The 7728-nt window shown below is 45.2% G+C and overlaps 1 non-coding gene across 1 annotated transcript; it reads right to left on the bottom strand.

Annotated features, from left to right (window-relative positions):
• Nucleotides 1-6326: 6326 nt before the first annotated feature.
• Trnaw-cca lies at nucleotides 6327-6398 on the bottom strand. The gene has a single exon. It is a non-coding gene; the product is annotated as a tRNA-Trp (tRNA).
• Nucleotides 6399-7728: the final 1330 nt, after the last annotated feature.

The raw sequence follows: 7728 nt of genomic DNA, 5'->3' as shown, positions 1-7728 counted from the left end.
GTTGGGCTCCGCCTTGCGTCTCTTACCCGTGATTTTCGGCTTCCTTCTTTGTCCTGTCTTCCTCGCTCCCTCCCCTCCACCCCTCCTTGGTTAGTTCCTCGGCCTCGAATTCGGATGGATCTCCGCCGCGGTCCGAAAGATTCCATCCCCCCGGTGGTGTTCCGTTCCTTTTTCCGCCAAATTTTATGGGAGTTTCGGGATGCTGTTGTTTTTTACACTGATGGCTCTAAATCTGCTGATCACTTGGGGTATGCCTTCACGTCCTCTGTTGGAATGAAAAATCATCTGCTGCAACCTACATGTGGGGTGTTTGCTGCGGAAACACAACTGCGTTTTGTTATGTGCGGACTCGATGAGTGGCCTTCTTGCTATTGACCGGTGTTTTTCGCACCATCCCTTGTTCCATTGACTTCCTTTGGGTCCCCGGGCATGTGGGAATCCCAGGTAATGAGCTCGCTGATCGTTTGGCTGGGGGAGCAGTCACTTACCCCCCGTTTTCTGTAACCCCTCCTGCAGCGGATTTACGGCTTCACATCGAATCCCACTTAGCACAGTCATGAGCCAATTCTTGGGAGGCTGCTCCCCTGTCTAATAAACTTAGTGCAATTAAGGTGAATCCAGGCCCGTGGCGTTCTTCCTTTCGCCTCTCCCGAAAGGACTCGACCACACTGTGTCGTCTCCGCATTGGCCATACCAGGCTGACCCATGGTTTTCTTTCGCGTGATGAGCCACCCCCCACTATGTTGTTGTGGAGCCTTACAGTCAGTAAGTAGCCCACATTTTGCTTGAATGCCCCCTTCTTTTGGCTCTGCTTGCTAAGTACAGACTCCCCCACACTTTACCTTTGATGTTGGCTGACGATTCCCGGATGGTCTCTCTGGTTCTCGGTTTCCTCCGGGAAAGTGGTTTTTATTCTCAGTTTTAAGGTTTTTAATCTCTCTCTGGTGTTGGGGCAGGGCGGTGAGTGTTTGGGTGTCTCCCACTGTAAGCCGTGTTTGGAGATTCCCGATTCACCTCCCTGACCGAGATCCTCCTTTCTTCCCCTTTTACTCTGTTTTTACCCTTTTTTTTTTTTTTTTTTTTTTTTTTTTTTTTTTTTTTTTTTTGTTAGTCTGCTTTTCCCATACGTATTTCTATATTTCTAGCGGTTGCACCTTTTAAGTCACAGGTGGTCTTGCCTATGCTGCTTCAGCATAGCGTTGAGTTCGATCTCTTGCTGACTTTCCTTATTTTGTTTTTTACCACTGACAACATGACTGCCCTTTTACGTTTTTCCCTTTTTCCCTTTTATTGTTCTGACTTTCTGGAGATGTCCCATTAGCGGAATGAACCATATTTGAAACATGGGACTGATGACCTTGCTGTTTGGTCCCTTAAACCTCAAACAACCAACCAGTTTGGAGCAGATATAGGCCTTTTGCAGGAGGTGCCCATACCACACGCAACTCTTCCTGGTTGTGTCGGGATCACCAATTTTCCCCCCGGCACGAACATGTCTTACTTAGAGAAGGAATTCCCGCCACTCAGATTGACAAATTAGAATCAGGTAGAGATATGGGTGTCACCGTTTTTGGCATCACCATCAACTTGTACGCGCCTTCTGGCAGTACCTATAGAGCAGAACGAGCGAATTTTTTTAAGGAACATATCATCTGTTAGTTACGGAAAAATCCCGAACGTGTTATTATTGGAGATGATTTTAATTGTGTCTTATCCCAGAAAGATCAGTCCTCGAATTTTAATTATTCGCCTGAATTAGAGCTCCTCGTGACCGACCTCAAACGTAAAGACGCATGGGAAATTAGGCACCCGACCTTGGTACGATTCACTCACATCGTCGCGAATTCCTGTAGCAGAATTTAGAGGATTTATGTTTACGAAGTTTTATAGAATGTGTTATTAAAAGTAGAGACGGTACCCTCCAGCTTCTCCGATCACAGTGGTGTCATTGCGTGCCTGAATTTACTACCACAACCAACGCGTTGGTATAAAAATTAATGGAACCTGAACGTATCATTATTATCGGATGCTGAACTAGAGGAGGGGGTGCGTTGCGCTTGGGAGCAGTGCTTGCGCGCTATCAAAAACTTACGTAGCACCATAGAGCAATGGACTCAGCACGCAAAGACCAAACCGCGAAACGTCATTATATTCTTCGGTATTGTCAGAGCAGCGGCGATAAAAAAAGACTAAGGAATTTTATTAAACTATCTCACGAGACCTATATGATCGAGCAGACGCCGCGACCACCAGAATAGAAGGCATTATAAAAATAAAGGCGAAATTAATATGTCTTAACAGGGTGCATCTGGAAGGTCTTAAGATCAAATCTAAAGTGAATTCGGTCAGGGACGATGAAGCAGCCGCTCTGTTCCACCTCGTCAAACATGCAAAGAACAGGACGACGGCTTTTATTGACGCACTGAAACTCGGTGATGGCACGACGGTTGACACCCAGCGAAAAATTGTCAGGGCACTGGGCGGCTATTTTGTAGACACCAACACATCAGCGGCTATGCCCGCCGACTGCTATGACGAACTGTTTAGCGCCATTTCCTCTACCATAACTACAGAAGGAAATGACACCATCTCTTTGGAATTCAGTAATAAAGATGTTTCGGAGATTGTGTGCAACTCACCAGTCAAGAAATCCCCTGGCCCAGACGGATTACCCATTGAATTTTACAGGCGATGTTGGCACACCATCGGGGACAAAATCACACAATTAGTGAACGATGTTTTGCAGGGAAGGCTGTCCCACTTGCCTTTAAGAAACTGCAAAATTGTGCTTGTCCCTAAACGCAGAGGCGCTTAACTCCGACGATAAAATTGTCGCTCGTGCAATCAAGGTGCGAGTACTGCCACTCACTGCAAAATTCATTTGACGTCAGCATACATGTGCTTGGGGAGAACTGCATTGCAAACGGCTGCTTTTTACCGCGGCTTCATTGCATTAAAGAACGCCAATAACGTGCAATGTGAGCTCATCTTTATGGATTTTTTAAAGCCTTTGACCTCGTCAATAACGAGTACCTTCTTGAGACCATGAAGAGATTGGGTTTCTTGCAGAACACGACTGACATGATCAAAAACGTGGCACTGGGGATAAACGTAAAACTTTCTGTAAACTCGCAATTAACCCAACCGATTCAAATTAACAGAGGAATTCCAGAAGGAAGCCCTTTGTCCATGTTGCTTTTTGTTCTTTCACTCGAACCTCTGTTACTCCGATTGCAGGCGAAACTCAGAGGAATAACAATTTCAGGAGAAAAAACTGTAATCGGAGCTTATGCCGACCATTTGGGTGTGGTGGTCCGCAATGTCGATGATGTCACCACTTAAACGTCTCAACTCCAGCAGTACTGTTTGGTGTCGGGGGCTAAATTGAATGACAAGAAAAGTAAATTTCTGAACGTCTGTGACCTCCAGCATTTGCGCGTTGATTCTGCTACACAAGTCGGAGTACACAAGGCTCTGGGCATCATGTTGACGGAGTTCTCTTTAAAGATGGCGGCGGTTAACTGAGGGGAGTAGTGCGTAAAATCAGCGGTGCCCTAATTGACAGTTACCACAAAAGCCTCAATCAATTTGATCGAATCCAACTGATCTGTTCCTGCATTTTATCAAAAACACTACTACATGGCGCAGCTCCTGCCACATGCTGAAGTAATTGCTAAGCATATTATGTCGAAGGTAACAAATTTTATTTGGAGAGGGGAAATTTTTCGCTTGTCTGCCAAAACTGCAACACTCCACCCCACGAATGGAGGGATGGAATTAGTAGACATCAAGACAAAAACGATGGCTCTCTCTGTTAAAAGGACGGCCTCTATAACTAACAATGATCCTTCCGGCATTACAGTGCTATAATTCACTGCCGTCAGGCCTCAAAGTCTTGATCCCCGCCAAATATTCAGCTAATTAGTTACCAGCTCAAACCTAACAGATTATTACCTTTCAAGGAGCTACATCAGTAAAGAGGTCATAAATTCCCGACATTTAACTGCACAAACCATATTAGCGGACTGGAGACAACACGAAGGAAAGAATCCAATAGCTACGAAGTTTGGCGGCAAAAACTGGGATATCGTATGGCGCAATGTAAGTTCCAGTGTCCTCAGTTCCGATGCTGCATGGTCCAAAGCCATCAATGATGTGATTAACACGAATGAGAGGTTACATAAAATCGACACCCTCTGTGTCCTTGCTGTCAACTGCCGGATACAGTTATGCACCGTTACACCTGCGGGAAACGTCTCCGGAACTGGGGCTGGCTGCGAGAAAAAGTAGCACTTATTACCAGGAATACAACCGCCAGTGTCTCGCCCCGATGTGCGATTTTATCCACAGATGAAAAATAATGTAGTTACTTGGTTGCTGGGCAACTATTCAAGCTAAGTTTTAAATTAATTTGGCGGTGACAATTATTTGGACTTAAAGATGTTTATGGACATAGAATTCGCCAAAACATGCACGTACCCGAATCATGAGAAACTTTTCGGCAATATGCTTAAAGTAGCGTTTCATCGCATGAGTACAGCGTAGGTCAACTGAGCGTACGGGGCCGTGGGACACCATTAGTGCCGCGAAGAGGCCCCACTGCATCTGTGTCGCGTCCTGGCTCCCCCTCACACTCCGGCGTTCACTGACTCGCTGCACACTGGACAGAGGAACTTTTATTGAGTTAGAAAGGTAGCTGTGTTTTGTTACTTTTACTCTTCGAGAAGATAAACTTCCCTCAGCGACAAAGTGTTTTCGTTGTCATTTTTTACATTCCTCAATATTTTAAATGAAGGCTACGAGTTTCTTTGTTCATAAAAGATCTTTTGGTTTGATGACATTAAAAAAATGGATAAGGCGTCGGACTTGAGATCCGAAGATTAAAAGAAAAGTTGGTAGAACGTTGAAAAAGTTGGTAGAGTGGTAAAAAAAAGAAAGTGGTAGAGCACTGGTCGTGAGTTCGATCCTCACAGGAGGCAAATTAATTTTGGAAAGCATTGCGCGTCGTGGCCGTATAGGAAACAGTATCCAGAACTACGAAAAATTAGCGACAGGCGTTTTATTTAGAACTACTCTCGTGTGTGATCAGTGCGAATGGCGCAGATAAAGCATTGCCTAAGCGGTACAGCATTAGGCGGAATGAGGGCTCGAAAATTTATTTTTTGTGGTATATTTTCCACATTTCTCAGAGACGCGAGCCGCTATCGCAGCAAATGCAGCGAGAGAGGCCCTGCCCTCCACTCTGAATACAAAGTCCGTCGCTTTGATTCCAAAACTCTATTTGGTCGGTCTAGTAAGAGTTTGAATGTAACGAGTGGTTGGAAAACAGGAAGAGGTAGCGTCGATTTTTAGCACTGGACTTTGAGGCGGAGAATGGCTGTGTAGAACGAAAATATAAAAGAAAGTGCTAGAGCGTCTGCTTTGCATACATGAAGTCCTGGGTTCAAATCTCAGCTCCTCCACTTTTTCTCTCCCTGCAGCAGTACATATTCTATAAAATGCATCATACTAGATTCTTCCCCCAAGCACGCGGATTTCGTACAGTTCGACGTCATAGCGAGAGGACGATGACCTGCAAGATCATGGGCTGCGATTCCCCCCCCCCCCCCAATTGAAATGTTGCTGCTCCAAAGCCTTCGGTATGTTTATGTTGGTATGGCGAGCGGAGTGCATCACAAACATTTATTTGCAACCTTTTTTTTTTTTTTTTTTTTTTTTTTTTTTTTTTTTTTTTCGAAATACTGAAAAAAGAAGGGGGCGCCGCGCGGGTTTAGCCGAGCGGTCTGGGGCGCTTCAGTCATGGACTGTGCGGCTGGTCCCGGCAGATGTTCGAGTCCTCCCTTGGGCATAGGTGAGTGTTTGTCCTTAAAATAATTTAGGTTAAGTAGTGTGTAAGCTTAGGGACTGATGACCTTAACAGTTAAGTCCCATAAGATTTCACACACATTTGAACATTTTTGAAATTGAAGGGAGCATCCGAGATTGAACCGAGGACCTCTCGATCTGCAGTCGCTCTACGACTGAGCTACACATCATTTCACAATATTTGTATCACGATAACTTAAGGAAAAATATCATACTCAGCCTTGCTAAAGACGTCCAATCGAGCAAAATATTGCATAATCATTGTCTCTCAGATAGATATTAAAGGATATACATAACGAAATACTAGCCGCTTCGCGCCTGGAAAACGTGCGAGTCGGCTCCTTCACCTTAATGTCAGAATTCGAAAATTGCAGGTTGTGTTCGCCCGTTCTCTGTAATCGTTTGGTATTTGAAATTTTCGTTTACGAAAGCCATAGGCGAGTACGTCAATTTTATCATTGTGACCCCGACGTGATTTTAACACGCAACCTTCTGATCTGGAGTCAGATGCGCTAACGTTGCGCCACGAAGTCGACGCTGCTTAGGTCCTTTCATGAATAGGTTCCTCCAACACTTACTGTACCGTTCAAACCTAAGAAATAATGACAGTAGGATCCACGAGAGACGCGTCCCAGATGTAGTTGCTCTGGCAGGTGTGTGTCAGTGGCGTTCAGTTCCGCTTGCGACGATGTGCAGATGGCATGTGTTGTGCCTCCACTGCGCCGTAGCGTGTGCAAGCTGCGAATACATTCGTTGTTTACGTTGTGTGTTGGGTTTCCTGTCTTGTGCTTACGCCAATTAACTTCGTTGTCAGTGTTTTGTGTCAATTTGTATTAGCGGTCTAGACGGCTACTAAGAGGATAAGTCATCAAGATTGTTCCCAAGGCAGTGTACCCTGTGTTTCGAAATTGACAAGTCTACACGTCATGTTCAACAGAGTTCCAAGGCAGTTCACGGTTTCATAGTGGATGTAATTGGCATTACGTCTGACCAAGTTCATACTGCCTATTATGACACCGATCTCTACTGTTTCTTCGTCAAGTTGTTAAACCCTGTGTTACTGGAAAGGATTCTGTTAAAATATGGGGAAAAGCTGAGTTCCGTCATCGTGGCGCCTCGGTGATTACTTTTTTTCATTTACAATGCTGACGTAGAATACAAAAATGACCGTGTTTACAACCTGCCACCGGAAGTAGAAAGCTGTTATTTACGTGGGTTATTAACGAAGTATGGGGAGGTGAAGCAAATTTCTAACTAACGTTGGTTTAGACAACATGGGTTACAATGTTTTAGTGACATTTGGTCTGTCTAAATGCACATCAAGCAGGATATCCCCTCTCATCGTTTTGTTTGGTGGTATAAAGTGCATGTCACATACTGTGTGCAGCCAGGTACATGCTTTATTTATAATGAAAGTGGCCACTTACGAACGAACTGCCCAAAATGTGTATTTGTTCTAAAAAAATACGTTACGACAGCGATCTTGTTAGGAAGGCAGCAGTCACGGACATGGAACGCTCTGGTCCTAATGAAATACAGACACGGGAGCGAAGTTTGCCTGCTGCCGACTTTCCGCCTTTTCGCCTTTTCCTTCAAAACCGATTGCAGACACGCCTGCATCCAAACCTGATGTGCAGCTGCTAAGTCACAAACGGTGACGAACGTGTGACGATGATAGCCCGGATGAGGATGTACAGGATTTCGAACACAGCGTCCGAAAAGAGACGCCGGTAACGGTGCATGATACAAGTTTCTCCGAACCATCACAAGCGTCTGTCGACGCAGCTGCCCTCGGTGTCATACCGAGTGACGTACAGGCAGCTCTGGCACCACAACTGCAGAGCACGCCGCCTGAAGTCGCGA

Source organism: Schistocerca americana, chromosome 3 (assembly GCF_021461395.2).
Source record: "Schistocerca americana isolate TAMUIC-IGC-003095 chromosome 3, iqSchAmer2.1, whole genome shotgun sequence".
In the NCBI taxonomy this organism is placed as follows: Eukaryota; Metazoa; Arthropoda; class Insecta; order Orthoptera; family Acrididae; genus Schistocerca; species Schistocerca americana.
This window is presented reverse-complemented; position numbering and strand designations above follow the sequence as displayed.